Source organism: Prionailurus viverrinus, chromosome D4 (assembly GCF_022837055.1).
Source record: "Prionailurus viverrinus isolate Anna chromosome D4, UM_Priviv_1.0, whole genome shotgun sequence".
Taxonomy (NCBI): Eukaryota; Metazoa; Chordata; class Mammalia; order Carnivora; family Felidae; genus Prionailurus; species Prionailurus viverrinus.
The window spans coordinates 16286895-16308668 of NC_062573.1; the positions used below are offsets into that span (position 1 = coordinate 16286895).

The 21774-nt window shown below is 41.5% G+C and overlaps 1 protein-coding gene across 1 annotated transcript in view; it reads left to right on the forward strand.

Moving 5' to 3' along the window:
- Positions 1–20603: 20603 nt before the first annotated feature.
- Positions 20604–21774, forward strand: part of LPAR1 (lysophosphatidic acid receptor 1) — a 134288-nt gene continuing 133117 nt past the window's right edge. Inside the window, exon 1 of the mRNA XM_047831236.1 lies at positions 20604–20816. The gene's annotated coding sequence lies outside the window, so the exon portion shown is untranslated. The remainder of the gene's footprint in view (positions 20817–21774) is intronic.

Genomic DNA, 21774 nt, shown 5'->3' on the forward strand with positions numbered 1-21774 from the left:
GATTTTTTTAAAAAAGGATTTAATTCTAGTATGGTTAACTTGCAGTGTTGTATTAATATCAGGTGTACAATATAGCCTTTCAACATTTCCATATATCACCAGGTGCTCATCAAGATAAATGTACTCTTAATCCCCTTTTCACCCATCCCTGCCACCCACTTCCCCTCTGGTAAACCTCTGTTCTCTATAAAGAGTCTGTTTCTTGGTCATCTCTCTTTGTTTTCCTTTGTTTTTTTTTTTTTTTAAATTCCACATAAGGGTGAAATCATATGGTATTTGTCTTTCTCTTAGCATTATACTGTCTAGCTCCACCCATGTTGTTGTAAATGGCAAGGTTTCATTCTTTTTGTGGCAGAGGAATATTCCATTACATCTCTATATATCTTCTTTATCCACTTAGGTTGCTTCCAAATTTGGCTATTGTAAATTATGCTGCAATACATTTCCCTGATGATCAGCGATGTTGAACGTCTTTCCATGTGCCTGTTGGCCATCTGTATGTCTTCTTTGGAGAAATGTCTATTCATGTTCTTTGCCCATTTTTAATTGGATTATTTGTTTTTGTGTGTGTGTTGAGTTGTACTGGTTCTTTATATAGTTTGGATATTAACCCTTTATTGGATATAGCATTTGCAGATATCTTTTCTCATTTAGTAGGTGGTCTTTTCATTTAGCAGAATTTTTGACTCCATTCTCTACTTTAGAAGCCTGCTACACAGAACTGTCCATTCTATTTATTTGAGCTGTCCTCACCAGATGAAATAGGGTGATAATCAGGCAGTGGCAGGAAGAATAGAAAAGGGTGTAGAGAGAGAAGTCTTGAGGTACTTCCAGGATCATCATCAAGTTAATGTTATAAAGAAGCAGAAAGCATTTCACTTCAATATAAGACTTATAATCAAGGGTGATGAATTCAGTTGATAGTAGGAGAAACAAGAAGACACAGAGGGAACAGAGATTGAGATAGCAACTGAGTCACGTGTAAGGTGTGCTTTAAAGTGTCTATCAGCCTGCTGCTCTCAGAGATCCGGTTCCATCCTCATGAGATCTCTCAAAGCAGCAGAGGGTGTCTGGACTGAGGTACATCTGTGACAATCATACTGTCTGACATTTAGGGGAAGATGATTGGGGTCTTAATCATCAAACCACACATACTTCTGAAGGTGAGAAAATAGAAAAGTATTATATATTTTATGGAAAAAAATTCTCAACCTTCATTTTTTTAAACTCTATTTGATGCACTTAAAATTATAGGGAGAGATACAGTATTTTTTGTTCTGGAATATTAGTGAAAATCATTAGCAGGATGAGTGATGTCCTCCTGATGATTAAGAATGACACAGACATATCCCTCACAAAATCTAAACAGTCAAGTCTTAGAAATTAATTAAAATGAAGTTTTAATAGTTGAGGGGCTTCCCTCTTAATATTTAAGCGAGCTGTTTTCTCAATATTGTTTAATAAAAGTTTCAGCTTTGTTGTTAGAGGACAAAGCTGTAAGATGATGGCTGTAGTAGTGTAAGACTGAATACATTAGAAGACCCTGGCCAGATGGAATATAATTAAGGAGACATCATGGAATGGAAATTATCTGTTATGAAAAAGTGGAGAAGGAAATGGTGAAAGATTCAGAAAATAGGAGTAGTAGACTAGGTGCTAAACTGCTATATAAAAAAAGAGAACTCCAAAATACAGGGGCTTAAATACATAGGAATTTATTTCCCTGTCAAGTAACAGTCTAGTGGTGAGTGGTCCAGGGTGGTGGGAGCTCTCCTGTCTTGAGTTAGTCATTCAAGGACATTTTTTCTTTCATCTTCTTGTTTCTCCAGTCTCTGGGGTACTATCCTTGCTAACTGAAATTGAATCAAGCTAGAAGGTGGAGGTCAAGCAATTTCCTTTTAAGCAAATGATATAGAAATCGCACCCATTTCTCCCACTCATACTCTTCCACTTTCATTGGTGAAAACTAATCACATGATCATAACTGGTTGCAAAGTTGGCTTAGAAGTGGCAGCTCCAGCTGAACATCCATGTGCTCAGCTAAAATTCTACTATTAGGGAATGAGAAAAGTAAGGGTTTCTGGTGACCACTAGTAGTTGGCCACACCATGCTAATCCCTGTATAGGGAACAAATCTCTTGAAAAGCATGGAAACCCAGGTCAATGCCTTTCCCTAAAGCACAAGGCATCTTTGTGGGTTACTGGCTAAAAGGCAAATCTCTGAAATCTGTCACAATAACACAAATGGAAACTTTCAGTTACTACCTGTTGAAAATGTTTTTTCAACTTTATCCCCAAGGATTCTGTGTGAAAGTACAAAACATTTTCTTTGCTTTTCAAAAAAAGGGTAATGTAGACCCTCTCTTTTAATACCCTAAGAGATTAGCTTTGCTCAGGGATATCCTTAAATCCCAACCTTTTTGTTTTTCTCTAGAGCCGCCTTCAAGGGCTCCATTGTTTCCCCCTACAAAGGAACACAAAGCAAACTCTCTCCAAAGGGGCCAGGGACTCTTAGTTCTTTCCTTCTGTCAGAACTCCTTGGGTAGCTCAAAAAACTTAAATAAGATTGAAATTGATTGGCTTATGAAAGTTAAAGATTTGAAGGACAGACTATAGATATACCTTGATCCAGGGGTTCAAATGATGTCTTCAAGATATTGTCTCACTCCCTCTATGTCTCTGTATGCTACTTTTCTGAGTGTCGGCTTACTCCTTTGGCAAGTTCTCATTCATGGTGCCCTCTAACATTTTAGGCATCTAGTCTCAGAGCTCCACCTAGAACAGGAAAAGAGAATATTCTCCTTTCTCAGCAGCTCAAGCAAAATTACCCAAGATCGTACATCATTGGCTCTGATAGCATCACTGTCTCATCTTTGAATTGCTCAATTCGATGGTGGAATTGAATGCTTTCAATGGCCGGGACCACATCATAGGAGAAGGTTAAGTCAACAAAAAACAGTATAAAGGAATATCAGGGTGTTGTTATCAGAAGGGAGCATGGATGCTGGGGCAACAAAATAACAGCAGATGTCCAATACCCCATCCATTTGCCTATGGAATTGATGAATGAGAACTAGTCTTAGGATGACTTTTAAATACTTGCCTTTGAGTAAAGATATTTTGTACAGCCCTTTAAACTACTTGGTTTCCCTGAGTCATCCTCTTACAGTGCCATAGTCCAAATGTTTGTTGTTATCGCGTCCCCATGTCCTTTCACCTCGAAGGCGAGCATGTGCTTTCTCACTAGGACCTATCATGAGTTATATCACAGTAATTGCCATCTTGCAATTGTAATTCCGTGTAGTTTTGATTTTATAGCCTGCTTCCATTTCCTTCATGCTGCACTTTATTTCTAATTCAAGTGAGTTGCTTTAAAAAAAATCATGACCCACTTTAAGATAATGGGGGGACACCAAGACTAGAGCATTCATACCAAGAATAATTTGTGAAGGATTTCAGGAAAGAAAATCTCCTTTACTTCTTAAACAGAATAATAGGTCTCTCCAAGATATAGATTTGATTGGTCCTACTGATAGGTAGTTATAGACACTGGCATATTCTCTAAGGTTTGTAACAGATAAGACATTTGCCACAACCATAGCAAGACCCTTTCACATTAATGAGGACTAAGTAAGGAGGAGGGAATCTAGTTTTCTCATTATTGTCTTGGAACAAGCTATGTTAGTCGGGACTTCATGTAGTGTGAGATGGGGTGGTCAAGAACACAGACTCAGACTTTTTCCCGTAGGTTGACATCCTACTTCTACCACTGACTTTTTTGACCTTAGGAAAGTTCCTTGATTTCACTATTCCTTGGTTTCTTCACTATAAAGTGGCAATAATAATAGTATTGACTTCACAGAGTTGATGTGGTATTTATACTAGTTAATATATATAAAATGCATAGAATAGTTCAAACTGAAAAAGTATGTAAGAGCCACAGACGTGCAGAGCAAGAGCTTTGTTTCCTATTATTATTTAATTTTTTATGAATCATCATATATAAATATTCAAGTAACAAACTGAGGGAAGTGTTATTCAGTAGCACGTTCCTTGAAGAGAACAACCAAAGCACAAAATCCACATTTTCTTTTTATGAATCCTGCCTAAATTATCCACATCTGAGCAAGAAAGTGGGAATGACATACTAATGGAAAAACAGGCTAATAAGCCTCCCCTAGTTTCATATTCAAGGGGTGGAATAATTTATGGGAAACCTCTCAAGGCTTCTAAATGCTGCAATCAAATCACTATATGGAGAAAGCTACAAAATCAAATTCCAAACAATGAAAACATCAGTTTCTTAATGGAACAGCTCCAACCATCTGGCATTCATATGTTGTTTGCAGGGGCAGTTATTGTGCAGACATAATGGCCCAATCCCACTTCTAGGCAAGAAGCTTTCATGAAGGAAGTTTACTCTGGCCATTTGTGGCTGGTTAATATTACCAGAAGAGGTGTTTTTTTTTTTTAAACTGTTCCATGGTTAATGTTTCAAATTCAGACTTTTTTTTTTTTGAGAGAACACAAGAAGGAGCTACAAATATATTTGTAAAGCATAAGAGAATGGGCAGATTTCAACATCTCAGAAATAAATTTTCTTCAAGGCAATTTTTAAAAAAGAGGTGCCTTCACATAGACCAATGGAATAGAATAGAGAACCCAGAATTGGACCCACAAATGTATGGCCAATTAATCTTTGACAAAGCAGGAAAGAATATCCAATGGAAAAAAGACAGTCTCTTTAACAAATGGTGCTGAGAGAACTGGACAGCAACATGCAGAAGAATGAAACTGGACCATGTTTTTACACCATACACAAAAATACACTTAAAATGGATGAAAGACCTAAATGTGAGACAGGAAACCATCAAAACCCTAGAGGAGAAACAAGCAACAACCTCTTTGACCTCAGCTGCAGCAACTTCTAACTTGACAAGTCTCTGAAGGCAAGGGAAATAAAAGCAAAAATGAACTATTGGGACCTCATCAAGATAAAAAGCTTCTGCACAGCAAAGGAAACAATCAACAAAACTAAAAGGCAACCAACAGAATGGGAAAAAATATTTGCAAATGACATATCAGACAAAGGGCTAGTATCCAAAATCTATAAAGAACTCACCAAAGTCCATACCTGAAAAACAAATAATCCCATGAAGAAATGGGCAGAAGACATGAATAGACACTTTTCCAAAGACATCAAAATGGCCAAGAGACACGTGAAAAGATGCTCAACATCACTCATGATCAGGGAAGTACAAGTCAAAACCACTCTGAGATACCATCTCACACTGGTCAGAGTGGCTAAAGTTAACAACTCAGGAGACAACAGATGTTAAGTGAGGATGCGGAGAAACGGAAACCCTCTTGCACTGTTGGTGGGAATGAAAGCTGGTGCAGCCACTCTGGAAAACAGTGTGGTGGTTCCTCAAAAATTAAAAATACAATTACCCTATGACCCAGCAATAGCACTACTAGGAATTTATCCAAAGGATATAGGAGTGCTGATTCATAGGGGCACATGTACCCCAATGTTTATAGCAGCACTTTCAATAATAGCCAAATTTATGGAAAGAGTCCAAATGTCCATCAACTGGATGAATGGATAAAGAAGATGTGGTTTATATACACAATGGAATACTACTTGGTAATGAGAAAGAATGAAATCCTGCCATCTGCAACAATGTGGATGGAACTGGGGGGTATCATGTTAAGTAAAATAAGTCAGTCAGAGAAAGACAGATATCATGTTTTCACTCATATGAGTGGAACTTGAGAAACTTAACAGAAGAATGTGGGGGAAGAAAAGTGGAAAAATAGTTCCAAACAGAGAGGGAGGAGGCAAACCCTAAGAGACTCTTAAATACAGAGAACAAACTGAGAGTTGATGGGGGTTGGGGGAGAGGGGAAAGTGGGTGACTGACATTGAGGAGGGCACTTTTGGGATGAGCACTGGGTGTTGTATGTAAGTGATGAATCATGGGAATCTACCCCCCAAACCCAGAGCACATTGTATAGACTGTATGTTAGCCAACTTGACAATAAATTTATATTTAAAAAAAAATTAAAAAGAGGTGCCTTGTTACATAGGCTGGATGCAGTCTTGATAATCAGTTATCTCTTCTAAATAGTTTTACATTAAATATTGAGTAATTCTCTTCCTGTACCTTAAAAACTGATTTTGAATAAAACTTGAAACATTTTTGATTGAACTGCCAATTTTGCTGGCATTTCCTCTTCCCCTTTGCTACAGAACTTGCCCTACAGTCAAAGTTTCATTCATTCACTCAAACTTAGTTAATCCAATAACTATTTACTAAGTGCTAGATACTGAGTTAAGCATACACATTTAATAGAGGGTAAAAAGATGGGCTTTTAAGAAATGGGAACAGGTGCATTTTGAAAAAGGCAAATTGATATAAAATGTTAAGAGCATGATAGGTTTTTGTTAAAAAAGATGATTAGAAGAGATGAAAAATAAGATGGAAAACAAAAGGGAAGTGTGCAAGAAAATTTAAAAATAAATGCAAATAAAATCTATATTGGAGTGAAAAAATGCTATAGATAATAGGATCAATAATGTGCATTTAACACATTATAAGCTCTCCTAGGATGCAGGGAGAAAAGGCAAAGACATAAAAATGATAAGAGAGTAAGTGAATGAAGAATAGAGAACAAAGAGCCATTGTGTGGATAGGGCTGTTCCTGAAGGAGACAAAAAAAAACAAAAAAACAAAAAAACAAAAAAACAACTAAGCAAAGGCAACAATTAACTATGTAGTAGAAGAAAAGTTTCCTGAACCTATTTTCTAAAGGTTTGCAAACCTGTTTATAAACCTATTACATAAAGACCTATTTTTGTAGATTTGAAAGTGTTTCTAGGCTACACGGTAGTTCTATTTTTCTTATCAAAACTTTTCATTAATTTTTTTACATTTATTTATTTTTGGAGAGACATAGAGAGACAGAGCACAAGTAGGGGAGTGGCAGAGAGAGAGGGGGAGACACAGAATCGGAAGCAGGCTCCAGGCTCCGAGCTGTCAGTACAGAGCCAGGCGCGGGGCTCGACCTCACAAACCATGAGATCTTGTCCTGAGCTGAAGCCGGATGCTTAACCAACTGAGCCACCCAGGTGCCCCCTTTATCAAAACTTTTTAAAAAAATGTTTATTTATTTTTAGAGAGTGCACATGAGTGGGGGAAGGGCAGAGAGAGAGAGAGAGAGAGAGAGAGAGAGAGAGAGAGAGAGAATCCCAAGCAGGCTCCAGGCTATCAGCACACAGCCTGATGCAGGGCTTGATCCCACGAACCATGAGATCATGACCTGAGCTGAAATCAAGAACTGGATGCTTAACCAACTGAGCCACCCAGGCACCCCAAATTTTTCTTTTTTGGAAGAGAACAGAAAACAACCAAAGGCATGCAAAGACTATAATATATAACACCTGTAAAGTCTTGTTGAGAAATGTAAAAATTAGTCCAGGTGACCAAGTTATAGACCAAGTTGAAAGCATTTAAAAATTATTATTAAAAGGAAAGAATAAAATAAATTAATTAAGCATTCAGCACCAGAAACTAAAGAGAATTACAAAACAAACCTAAAGAAGTCAGTAGGAATGATTTCACTGTAAACAAAACAGTTAATGAGATGCCCACTAGAAAATGAATAACATTGATAAATAGACCCTAGATCTATTTTGTGTGTGTGTCAAAAGTAAAAAAAATACCATTAGCAAAGCAAATCATCAAAAAAATAAAATATTAAAAAAAAAGAGGTTAGAGTGGGAAATAGCCAAAGCATAAGAGACTCTTTAAAACTGAGAACAGGGGCGCCTGGGTGGCGCAGTCGGTTAAGCGTCTGACTTCAGCCAGGTCACGATCTCGCGGTCCGTGAGTTCGAGCCCCGCGTCAGGCTCTGGGCTGATGGCTCAGAGCCTGGAGCCTGTTTCCGATTCTGTGTCTCCCTCTCTCTCTGCCCCTCCCCTGTTCATGCTCTGTCTCTCTCTGTCCCCCCCCAAAAAAACCAAAAAAAAACAAACTGAGAACAAACTGAGGGTTGATGGGGGGTGGGTGATGGGTATTGAGGAGGGCACCTTTTGGGATGAGCACTGGGTGTTGTATGGAAACCAATTTGACAATAAATTTCATATATTGAAAAAAATAAATAAAAACTTGAAACATAAACAAACAAAAAAAATTAATTTACAGTACTGGATAAACAAGAGTAAATACCCTATCAATTCCATTTCAAGCAATTTGAAAGTCTCAACAAAGTGACTATTACATGGCAATTATTTAAATATAAGTAGTAAGATAATTTTAAAAAGACAGTAATTGTGGAACATATTTGTTACAGGTTGAGTTCTCTGGGAAGTAGACACTGGGGCTGAGTTAGGAGTGCAAAGGGTTTATTGGGGAGTGACATCTATGAAAGAGGTAGAGGAGCAGGATAGGAAAAAGTGAGCCATCAGACCATGATACAGAACCAACAAAATTTTGGGGGGCCCAATACGGCTCTTGGAAACGAAGATGGTCCATTAGAGAAGTCCCACATTGGACAGTAATGACTAGGCCCTTGTATCACCCCCTTGCTCAGTCATTGGCCATGGTCCACTATGAGAAGAGCATACTCTTGGCTATCACTTTGCTCCTTTGTTGGCTGACGGGATGCCCCAGGGAGAATGTGGCCTCGCCTCAAAAGCTACAGAGGACCCTGAAAGCACTAAAAGCCATGGGTTATCTTTGCAGGTGGTCAAGGAATTCTTTCTTGAAACAGATCTGAATGACACACCATCATGTCTGCCATAATGTACTCACTCTACGTGGATCCACTTCTGCAAACTTGTTGAGGTAGCAGGTATCTGGCGGGCCTCTCTTCTTGAAGATGAACTTAGAAGAGGGAGGTTAGTGCAAACTATAGCCTTTATCACTGCAGTTTGTCTCAGGACCACAACTGGGACTTCACTGCTCCCCTACTCCTCTGCTTCCCACCCCTCATACATTCTAAGTTCCCCTCGCATCAGCTAACATCTCTGCCATGCTTAGTAACTTACCTCATGGTATGACTCAAACCCTTGTTTCTCAGGTGTCTGTGTCCTTGGTAACCACATTCTTCTTTAGTTGCTATATTTGTCCATTCATAGTTGTAACTTCTTGTCTGCTGGTCTCTAGACACAAGGACCCCAAACTGCCTAGGCAGAACCATAGCTTGTAGTTCAATAGGACTTTGGCTGTAAGACTTTTAACCCTGGTAAGAGTACAGAACCTTTACCTTCTAGATCCCAGAATTGCATGGACAGAAGGATAAAGTCCTATAGTGAGTCACTGAGAATGATGGTGAGTGGGTTCACTTCTTCTTCTACCCTCTAACTTCTGGGACCTGTGTGTTTTTCCTGTTGGTGATGAAGCATCACATAAAGGTCTCTGATCTAATCCATACACTGCATCCTGATAGATAGTTCCCCATCCTTGCAGGGTACTGTCTCCAAGTTGGTACTTCAGCTGTGTTCTTCAGCAGGACATTCCATCCCTCCACAGGAAGCTTCTGGATGGGGTGATTTGTGATGAGAACATACAATGCACCTCCTTCATGGTAAACAAAATGCCTTGGCGGAATATTGTATGGGATTCCATGCCTGTGGATCTGGCATTTCATAACTCCTGGATAGTGATGCTGGCTGAGGTCCTGAGGGCAGGAAAAGCAATGCTATATCCAGAATAGATGTCTATTCCTGTGAAAATGAAACACAGGCCCTTCTAGCATGGAAGAGGCTCAACCTAGTCAACATGCCACTAAGTTACCAGTTGGTCTCTTCCAGAAATAGTCCATACAAGAGCTCAGAGTTGGTCCATGCTTTTGTCCACACCTGGGGCTTTGAATAGGTCTCTGGGGCTGATGGTTTGGACATTTAGAAGCAGCATGAGAGGGGTCAGCTTTGGTAAGTGGGGAGTGTATACTGTTGGATCCATGCATAGACCCCCTCTCTGTCCTGGTGGCCACTTCATTCATGTGTCCATTGTGGTGTTGACAAAGGCTGGTTCAGCATTCCTTCTGGTGGAGAAGTGTGGGAATTCTACCTCTTCCCTCTCCTTTACCAATTGGAAGAATTATGGAAGCAGGAGGATCATGTTTATTCAAGTTAATCTTAGCTAGATTATGATACTACATATAATTTACACTTGCCAAAACCTATCCTTAATGGGTCAGATCCATGCTCTCTAGTCCTAAATTGCTACAAGTCAATGCCAATCTCTCTCTGGGAAGACGTCCAGTTATGGTCGTTGTTGTTAATCTTTCAGAAACTTAAAGTCCCAGAAATGGGTTTTAAAGGTAACTTTTCACAGATATTGTTCTAGACATTTTCTTGGATATTAGAGATAAGTTAACCTCATCAGAAAATTCTATCAAGGCTCAATTGTTATTGCTTCCTTCCTTCTGATCATACTGCATCTTCCCAAGAGTTTTAAGATGTTCAATGTTACTGTTTCAAACTCCTTAAGGTCCATCTATATTGTACAAATTTGCAGTGACTTCTGGCAGGTTATCTCTTGTCTGCATACTAATCGTCACAAGGCTGTGGCCACATCTTATATCAAATCGGTTCCTATTCTAAGGTTTGTAATCTTTCCATGGTGCCTGCATGAGGTGGCCGAGGTTCTTAGAAATCATAAATAAGAACTCCAACTTTAGTAGGTGTTATGGGCTGAATTGTGTCTCTCCAAAATTCAGAAGTAGAGGCACTAACCCACAGTACCTCAGAGTGTGACTATACTTGGAGATAGGGCCTTTAAAGAGGAAATATAGGTGAAATGAGGTTCATTTGGGTGGGTACTGGTCCAATAGGACTAGTGTCCTTATAAGAGGATTAGGATACAGACACACACACAGACTGAGGGAAGACCAAGTGAAGACATACAGAAAAAACTGTCATCTGAAAGCCTAGGAAAAGAGACCTCAGAAGAAACAGCCACACCAACACTTTGATCTTGGACTTCTAGCCTCTAGATCAGCAGAAAAATACATTTCTGTTCTTTAAGCCACCCAGTCTGTGGTAATTTGTTCTGGCACTTCTAGCAACTATTGAATCTCAGTCAATGAACTTAGATATTCCAGAAATATTTTTCTATATTTCTGATTAAATTCTTACTCTGGATCTCCCATTCCTCGGGGTAGGTGGGAAAACATGAGCTCAGTTCTTTTGGAGTTTTTATCCATTCTTGGGAAGTTAATTAGACACACCTATCCATATTGGTCATCCTTCCAGAGTTTTGTATAATGTCTGTGTGTTGGAAGGGCCCATCTACCATTGGTCCTTAAAGCTTGCCTTTAAGACTTCCTTTGTCCAAGTTCCTTGTTGGTATGCCACCCATGAGACATGAACATATGTTACTAAGCTATTCTGGGTTCCATCTACCTAAACACACCTTGAGGTCTTTTCTTCTCCAGAGTCTTGCTTGGAACAGTTGCTATCAAGAAGGGCAGAAGTGCCCTCTGTTCTTGGGATACACAAAGCTTTCTTGGTTGCTCTCCTACTCCAAGAGTATTATTTTTCTTTTGGGTCCATACATACTACTCTATCCCTGTAAATCCCTTTATCCTAAGAGCTTAGGCTTTCTGCAAATATTTTTGGCTCTTTTGTTCTCTGTTTTGCCACACATTTTCCTGGGCAATGAGCAGAGAACATATGACTATTCAACAATGAGAGGGAGGAGAGTGGAAATACAAGGATAAGAAAACATCAGATAAAAATCTCAAAATGTAGTCTGTCATATAATTAGTATACCCCACTAAGAGTGGAAGAAATTATACACTATTGATTATAGAAATATGTTTTATGGTTACATAGAATTAGAATACTAGCTACAGAAAATCATAGGCTTTATACCTAGAAATAATCTACTGACTTGTTATAAAGTTAATTTTTCTCATGATATGTTTATTGTGCATCTTGGTTTTACATAGGCGTACAATCATTTTCTGCTCTTAGGTGTGGTAGTGTCTCTATGTAATCACAACAGTAGCTCCCAGAGGATGTGCTGGCTGAACATTATTCCATGTTTGTTTTAGGAATATTTTGTTAAATGTTTATTATTTATTTTTGAGACAGAGAGAGACAGAGCATGAGTGGGGGAGGGGCAGAGAGAGAGAGGGAGACACAGAATCCAAAGCAGGCTCCATCCAGGCTCCATCCAGGCTCCAAGTTGTCAGCACAGAGCCCTACGTGGGGCTCGAACTCACGAACCGCGAGATCACATCCTGTGCCAAAGTCAGATACTTAACTGACTGAGCCACCCACGCGCCCCAGGAATATTACTGTAAGGATAGATCCAAATCATTTCACTTGCATTTAAAAATATATTATTTAGGCATAATTTCCAAACAATAAATTCTAGCAATCTTAAATGTTCAGTTCAATGAGTCTGGCCAATTATATACACCAATGTTACCACCACACAAAGCAAGATACAGGACATTTCCTTCACCCAAGGAATTTGGTCAATTTCTATTCCCTAGGCAATCATTGCTCTGTTTCTAATATTATAGATTAGTTTTGCCTGTTCTAGAATTTCACAGAAATGAAATCATAGAATATACACTGTTTTGTGTGTGCCTTCTTTTGTTTAGCATGTTTTTGAGATTCACCCATATTTTTGTGTATATAGGGAGTTTGTTCCTGATGTCGCTGACTCATCTTGCATTCATGTCCATTTTTTTAAACCTTTGGAATTTACCCTGTCTCTGCTTCTGGCAGAGTATATGTTGGCAGAGCCATGCAGTTAAATGTAATCAGGGCCTAATCAAGCAAAGGTGTAACGTCTCTAACTTGCCTACTTTTGATGAGTGCCCACTCCAGAAGGCATTACATCAGAATTTCTTTTTTTCTCGGATCGGTCCACAATCTAGGTATCATTGAACCCCTGAGATTACAGTCAAAATGTGTGTGAGCGTATATAATAGTTAAGCCAAGGTAACTGATAGATTCCCAAAATTTATTGGCTCAAAGAACACGAAATTTCTTTTTCAGGTGAAAGTCCAGAGAGGGTGTTCACATCAGTAGATAGACTCTCCCTCATATGGATGCTAAGGCATCAGGACTTTGGCTGCCTGTCATCTTCAGCCCATGGTGTCCAAAGTTGGTGTGGGCATCACCATCCCAGTCAACCAAAAGGGACAAAGACCATGATGAAGCACATGTGAGAGAATTTTATAGGTAGTCCTAGACTTGGCAGACGTTACCTACGCTCAAATTCTACCGGAGAGAACTCAGCTACGTGGCCTCAACTACCTCCAAGAGAGGCTTGGAATCTAGTCTAGCTGGTGCCCAAGAAGGCAAGAAAGAAGACTGTTGTCAGAGGCCTCTGCTACAATAGGTATCCTCTACATTTATCCGTAGAGCAGTTCATAGCTTTGATTACATTCTGAAAAGGATCAAATCCAAAAACGTTTCAGAGGCTCCTGTACCACCAGTACTGCTGTTTCTACCTTGCTCTCGAAGGTATAGTAGACAATGAGGTCAAAACAACAGAAACGACAGAATATACACAACTTAGGAAAACTCTCTGCCCCACTTTTGCACAGGGTGGCACAGTACTGTTCATATTCCTTGGAATACTCATTCCGGGGCTGGAGGCAGATATCATGTCAACCACCAGAACTCACAAGAATCCAGAATATTTGAATTAGTCATATCGTTTTTTGGAAGAAAGGAGCAGACTATGGTTTGTGCTTTTTGTACCTGGTGTAAGAAATTCTTCTCTGCTCTGAAACAATGAAGATAGTCTAAAAATATGGAGGTTTTGCTTTGCTTTTAAAATCATTAAGAACTTATTTTTGTTCATGGTGTGAGGTGGGGATCCCATTTAAAAAATATAGAGAGTGCTCTCAACAATAGCCAAATTATGGAAAGAGCCTAAATGTCCATCAACTGATGAATGGATAAAGAAATTGTGGTTTATATACACAATGGAATATTACGTGGCAATGAGAAAAAATGAAATGTGGCCTTTTGTAGCAACATGGATGGAACTGGAGAGTGTGATGCTAAGTGAAATAAGCCATACAGAGAAAGACAGATACCATATGGTTTCACTCTTATGTGGATCCTGAGAAACTTAACAGGAACCCATGGGGGAGGGGAAGGAAAAAAAAAAAAAGAGGTTAGAATGGGAGAGAGCCAAAGCATAAGAGACTGTTAAAAACTGAGAACAAACTGAGGGTTGATGGGGGGTGGGAGGGAGGAGAGGGTGGGTGATGGGTATTGAGGAGGGCACCTTTTGGGATGAGCACTGGGTGTTGTATGGAAACCAATTTGTCAATAAATTTCATTAAAAAAAATAAAAAAAATGGCACTAGAAAAAAAAATATAGAGAGTGCTAATTATCTGAGCATCATTAACTAAACAGAGTGTCTTTGATTTACTAATTTGCATTGACTTATGTCATTTATATGAATGGTTCTATTTCTGAACCTACATTTGTCTTTCACTAGATTATTGGGTGAGACAATAGGCCTCGCAGGTCTATGTGGCTCTGTTTCTGAACCTGCTTTTCTTGTTCATTAGATTATTTACCAATTACTGTACCAGTACCACATTATTACAATTGGTGAAGCTTTTGATATCTGAAGGGAAAATTTCCCCTCCCTATGCTTCTTCAGAACTGTCTTGGCTATTCTTGGCCTCTTCCAATTCCACATGAATTTTACAATCACTTTGTCAAGGTCTATGAAAAACCCTATTACGATTAGGAGTAGATTGAATTGTGGTCATGGAGTCTTCTCCTCCATGAACATGATGTATCTCTTCATTTACTTAGGCCTTTTTCTGTATTTCAATAAAGTTTTATATTTTTTTCTATAGATACCATACTGTTCTATGAGTTTTTATGCAAGTTATAGTAAAGATTTGTTGCTATTATGAGTGAGACCTTTAAGAATTTATAATCTCTAAAGGGCTGTGGCTTCTTTGTATATTGACCTTTTACTCAGCAATGTTGCTGAACTCTTACTTGTCTTATTAGTTTATTAGATTGGCTTGAATTTCTTATAGATAACGACATCATCTATAAATCATATTTTCTTGTTTTCTAACCCTTATGACTTCTAAATTCTCTCCCCTCCCCCGTGTGTGTGTGTGTGTGTGTGTGTGTGTGTGTGTGTGTGTGTTAATGGCAAGGGGCTTCAGTACATTGCTGAGTAGAAATGGTAAAATGGTAAAGCTACCCTTGTTTTGCTCCTAACTTTAATATAAAAATGTTTAATAAATTAAAATTAAGAGTAATGTTTCTAGAATTAGGTTGTTGGTAGCAACTCTTTATTATGTTTCCTTTCCTAGTTTGCTAAGATTTAAAAAAAATAAATGAGTGTAAATTACTTTATATTTTCTAATCATCCTTACATTAGGGTATCGATCTCATGTGCTTATGTAGTACATCTTTAAAATACATGCTGAACTGGGATGGGTAATATCATATGTAAGAATAACATTTTTTAATGCCTTTCAAGATTGGCTAATAATTTTCCTTTATATATTTTCTTTCTGACTTGGGTATCAAGATTTTATTAGCTCGTAAGATCATTGAGATGATTTCCTCCTTTTTCTATTCTTTGAAACCATTTGAATAGAGATTGTCTGTAAAGATTTCATAAATCTTTCCCACTAAATCTTTGAGCTTTTTTACAGGTAGACTTAGAAATGGGAATTCAGTTTATTTAATGATTATAAATATATTTATGCTTTATTTTATTTTTTTAGTGTTTACTTATTCTTGAGAGAGAGAGAGAGAGAGAGAGAGAGAAAAGAGAGAGAGAGAGGGAGAGAGAGAGAGAGAGAGAGAGAGAGAATGAGTGGGGAGGTGTAGAGAGAGAGGAGACACAGAATCTGAAGCAGGCTCCAGATTCTGAGCTGTCAGCACCGAGCCCAACCCTGGGTTGGAACTCATGGACCTCGAGGTCATAACCTGAGCTGAAGTTGGATGTTTAACTGACTCAGCCACCCAGCCATGTCTATATTCATATTTAAAATTTTTTGAATCAATAATTTCTGTAATTTATATTTTACTAAAAATATTTATTTTAGCTAAGCTTCTAATGCTCAGAATATTCTTAATATTAAAAAAATTCTACTGAAACTATCATCATAATCTCATTCATCATCTTGTTTTTCTCTTTTTTTCTCCACTATCAGTTTTAGTAGCAATTTGCCTATTTTTGTTTTATGATCCTTTCTATGATTTCTTTGTATGTGAGTCTATTGTTAGCTCAAAATTATATATGTAACACATACGCATATTTTTTTCTTCTTCATTTTCTTCTTTTTCCCCCTTTGCTTTCTAGCAAAGCCTTTTTATTTGGGTGAGGAAGACTGCAGGAAAGGGTTTGCTTGTCCTTAATCTGCTTCAGACTACCCAGATTACTCGTGCAGAAATGTGCAAGAAGAAGCAGGGGAGCACAGAGGTCTCCATAAAGGACTTTCATTTCATTGCAGGGTGGTCCTCATACATGGCTGCTGCCCATACAATCCCACCTTCCACTCCCCATTCCTGGAGTCTCTGAGTGCCACTTCTACCCTCAAGAGTGTTATTTTTTATTTTATTTTTTTTACTAAATTGGGTTGCCTCACCCACCTCTGCTACTGGCCTTTTAAAATAGAAAGGTTTCCTAAGGAGAATGCTTTCTTTCTAGTCAAAGGAAAAACACCAGACAGGCACCAATACCCCGTTTTAAGAAGGAAGAAACCTATGCCCCGGAGGCACCTGAAAAACTTTCCCAAGCAGGCTGAATTCTCTCAGGGGATTGTTTCACCAAAATGTATTTTTTGAATCAGTATCTACATTAACAGATTGGAGGGAAAGTTTCCAACAGATCTTTCTGTTGATAGTTTTGATTACTCTCTTGTAGAAAATTTCAAAGGCTTTGTGCCAGACAGGAGGGAACATGGGGAGGCAGAGAACTGGCGTGACCAGCAAGCCCTTCTGAGCAAATAACAGAGCCAAAAGCAGCGACAGCCAATTTTTCCTTCCTAAAACGCTTCGTAAATTATAGCCCTTGGACCACTCACTAGATAACATCAGGAATCTAATGAAGTCTATAGTATTCTTTAAGATATTAATGTAAACTGTACTTGAAACATTCCTCATTAAGATTCTCTTCATTTTGCTGAAAATATTTTTTCTCACATCTGACAGCACCAGCTGTCTTTGAGTCTTTGGCTCTGCTGAAGTCATTTGAAGAAACAAATCTAGAGAAACACTGCTTGGCAGACGATAAGAGAGAAAGGTTAAGGTAGAAAGCATTTGGATGACTATCCAAGAAAGGGAATAGCCAGGATGGCAAGAGAGCCACAGGCAGGTAAAAAGCACTGAAGAAAGTCTATCAAGGTATCCTTCATCTCTTTTGAAACAACATCATCCATTTTAATGTTTTAAGAAGTCTGTTCAAATATATTTATTATCTTACTTTGATAAAGACAACTTGGAACCCAATAAAATGACCATATTGGTATTATTATCCCATTTGACAGATGAGAAAACTGGCTCATTTGGAACATAGTACTAGTTTTGATGAATTAATCGCTGTGCTGAACTCAATTCTGCCTCGGACTTCATTTGGTCTCTCCTTTTACACTGGGCACACAACCTACATTGGATTTGAAAGTTATTGTCCTAAAGCTGGCTGCAGAGCAGTTTCATTCAGACAGGTCCACACTTGTCAGAAAGACAGGTCTGTCTAGGCTGACCTTGAATTTTGTTCTCCATCTCATGTTAGGCCATAGAAGAACAAATAAAGAGGAAATAAAGTGTTCTACAGCAAACAACTTAGAACTCTTGAATACATACGCCTTGTGTGGACAGAATTCCCCATTTGATGTTAGAAAGGACCAGTGTAGTTAAGGCAGTTAATATATAATCAAAGCAGAAGCAGCAATATTCCTTAAGACAGTAAGAGATAAAATCAATGTATTTGAAAAAAATTCAAGCTGAGTGGTCGGCAAGTAACTCATTTATACTTTGCTTTTGATTTATAAGGAGGGGCTAAACATTGAAATAATTTTTAAATCAATTAAATAATCTAATAATGTTTATTGATAAAGCTAATACTTTAAAAACTTAAAATATTCTTTTCAGTAGATATTAAAGTTTTGCCATTGAGAAACCTAACAGTGAATAAAAAGAGGGTGTAGTAAGGAGACAGGAAAATTAGCTAAGTGATTTTCTGAGTTGGGTAGAGCTGTGGTTGAAAACAAAAGCCCTTAGAGCATGTATTCTCTTCTTATCAATGCATACTTTGTATTAGACTTTATAGTGGATATTGTCCTATTTGTCCAATATAATATGTTTTAGAGTTTAAGGTCAATGGCTGTCATTTGTGAGATAAGAGTATGTATATGCATTTCTGCACTGTACGTGAACATATTAGCACCGTGCATGTATTAACATTTCTAATTTTTTTCACACTGTAAGTGGATTATTGTAAAATAAATCACAAATCGGTAGGAAAGGAGAGGAAGAATTGTTCGAAGTTGATTTTTTAAAAAAAGGAGCTGCCTGACTCGGTCGGCGGAGCGCGACTCTTGATCTTGGGGTTGTAGGCTCAATCCCCACTTTGGGTGTAGGGATTACTTAAAAAAATCTTAAAAAAAGGTGTGTGGGTGGGGGGTGGTATTTGATAGATCATGTTAAAAAGAACCCGCTTCAAGTAGTAACCCATAGCAGACAGGTCTTAGCCTTGAGTATCCACAAGGCGAACACAGTCAAGGTCCTAAGCAGTGACGGGCAGGAGATGGTCACGTTCTCTTACAAGGACACCTAACTGGAAGCTTGAAAAGTTTCCATCCCTTACAAGAAGCCTCCCCCTCCCCGCCCACTGCGGTTTAAAGGGACCTCTCCTTTCTGAGAAGCCCAAGATTACCGGGTGTCTACCACCAACGCAGCCCCCCACTGCTGTTCTGCGATTCTTTCTCAGACACAGTCATCCGTCCTGCCGAGTGAGTCCCCTACCCTATAGCTATCTTGGTCTCCTATGTACCATTCCAGGCAAGAGCTCCCTCAGCTTTTACCCCTAAACAGCTACTATTGATGTGTGGCGGCTTTAGCAGCGGAGCGACAGGCAGAGAATTGCCCAAAGTCCGGAAATCCTGGGAAGCCAAGGGTGGGAAGTGGGAGGTGGGTAGGAGGTGGCGCGGCTGGAAAGCCCCCGATGGACCGGGTGTGGCTGTAGGAGCTGAGAGCGAACCTCTGTGGCTGCCACTTTCCTGAGAAGATCCCCAGGCCTCACTTAGTCCAGCGCGGCTCCCGCCCACACCTCCAGGTGTGCATTCCCCGCCCTTAATGACTCTCCTAAAACTGATAGTTCGCACTTGCAAAGTTTCACTGGGAAAGCGGAAGAGACGTGTATAATCCTGGCTATGGAGAACTAGGGGAGCACGGTCACACTTGCTTTGGTCTGCAGACCTAGTCAATCGAAAACTCAGAAACAGAAACGTGTGCACCTTTCTAGTAGAGAAGTCAACTTTTCGTTCTTTGCAGCCTCCAGTTAAAGGCTGTGCCGGGAGAAACTTTTATGTCTCCTGCAAAGTTCAGAAACTGAACTACCAGAGAGAGAGGCCATACTTGAGGGGTTTTGCGGGCCCCGCGATGTTTTCCTGAGCTTTTCAAGTGGGAAGAGTAGAGCGACAAAATGAAAATGCACCGTGTTGGGGAGCCCACCCAGCCCAGCACGCTGGCGGGCGCTGAGGTGAGCGCGCGCGGGGCGGGGGGGGTGGGGGGATGGGGTTGAGCATCCGAGCCGGCGCCGCGGGTCTCCCGCCGCGGGTCTCCCGCCGCGGGTGGGTAGCACAGGGCTGTGGGGGGCGGCTAAAGTCGTGATGGGAGGCTTAGGTGCCCCTCCGCCCCCCGCCAGCCTCGGGGAAGGGAAGGGCAGTGAATGAGGGAGGAGGAGCGCGGGGGGCCGGGGGCATCACGCCAGGTGAGGGAACGAGCTGGGGGGAGCAAGGAGGAGGGAGTCGGGGGTGCGGGAGCTGCTGACATGTGCTACGTGGAGCGGGCAGAAAAGAAAGGCGGAGGAAGAAGAAAGGAGGCTGGCGTTCGCGCCGCTGCTTCGGCCCTCCCTCGGCGCCCCCTCCCCCGCCGCCCCGGCCAGCGCGCCAAAGCGCGAGCAGTCGGCCCGAGCCGCGGCTGGCGCTCCCCGGGCTGCGACTCCTCCGTCCGCTGCACAGCGCCGCCCGGATCTTGGGCGGCCTGGACCCCGGCGCCGCGGAGCCCTCCCCGGCTTCCCGGCGGGGTGGGCGCAGGGGGCGGCCCCGTTCCGGGCGACCGCCGAGGGGGCGGGCGAAGGGCCGGACGCGGGGAGCTACCGCGCTGCGGGAGGCCAGCCCGGGGGCGGCGGCGGCGGCGGCTGCGGCGGCGGCGGCGGCGGGCGCAGGTAAAGGGGAGGGCGCGGCGCGGGGCGGGAGACGGCGCCCCCTGGGCGCCGAGCCAGCGGCCGCCGAGTCGCCTGAGCCGCCACACGGCGCGCTCGTCTCGCGCCGTCCCGGGGCAGACTGGCTTTGTGGCTTTGCGTGCGAGTGTGCGAGCGAGTGTAAGTGTGTGAGCGCGCGCGCGCTCGCCTGTGTCGGCTGTGGGTGGGCGTGCGCGCTTGCGAGCTGGCGAGCGGGAGGCGAGGCTCCCCTGGTCTCCCCGACCAACCAGTTGACCGAGCCCCGGGAGGGAAGTTGCCGCAGCCGTCCGGGCCGCCGGCCCTTCCGTCCCCCGGCCAGGTCAGTGCGCCCCGGGGCCCGCGCTTTGTGCAGCGTCTGCGGCCCGGACCCGCCCAAGTGACACGTAGGTGGCCTCGGGTTACCTGGGTCTGGGTGGGAGCGCGAGGAGGCTTGCGGGGATGGGGGGACCCGAAATTGCCCCAAAGCCGGGTCCAGGTGGACGTGGAACCCTGGGGCTCCCCGCGCCCCGCAGCCCGGAGCGCCCGCGCTGCTTGCTTCTCACTGACTGCTTCGTAGTCTCTCCGGGGCTGCGGACTTTAAACTTAGTTTCTGTCCAGCCGCCTAACAAACACGCTTAGCAAGTAACTGGGAAATTGAAGGCAAGGGAGGGACCTGGCTTTGAGTTGGTGGTTTTGAAACCGACAGGCTCGTTTGGTTTGTGTAGGACTAGCTTGTTATGAATGGATTTAAATTTTTTTCTTGTTTTTTTTTCTTTGCTGCCATTTGGCCTTTGATATGTAAGGGATGACGGCACCCAGGACTTGTTGCTGCCTTCAGCCTGGGGCCTGAGATTGTTGTTCTCCGTTGCTACTTCTCTTTCCTTTCTTTTTTGCTGAAATCTGTGGAGTTTTCAGAAGTGTGAGTTTTCAGTGAGTGCTCGCTTGTTAAAGTTTCGCTGTGAATGCGTCGTTTCCCATTGGAATAGATGCATATTTGCAAACCTGAGTATTGGAAACATGTAACTGCAGTTATTAGAGTAAAATCCTTTATTCCTTCAGGCTCTAACAGTCCGTGTTTTTCACGTATTTGCGTAAGTGTTGTTGGCCCAGCCTAAGCATAACTGTGAAGCCAGTGGTCTGTGACTCAAAGCCTGTGATTCTGGTTCGAGGAAGACTACATGGGAGGGGGGGGGGGGACCTAAGTTCTCCTAGGAAGTGATTCCCTTGTCAAACAGAAGAGTGAGCCCGAAAGGAAAAGAGTATATACTGGAGTTAGGGGCTATGTGGGCCGAACTGAATTACATTAACACTCACACTCTGCCATCTAGTTGTTTCTGCCCTTGGTTCTCTAAAAAGGGGTAG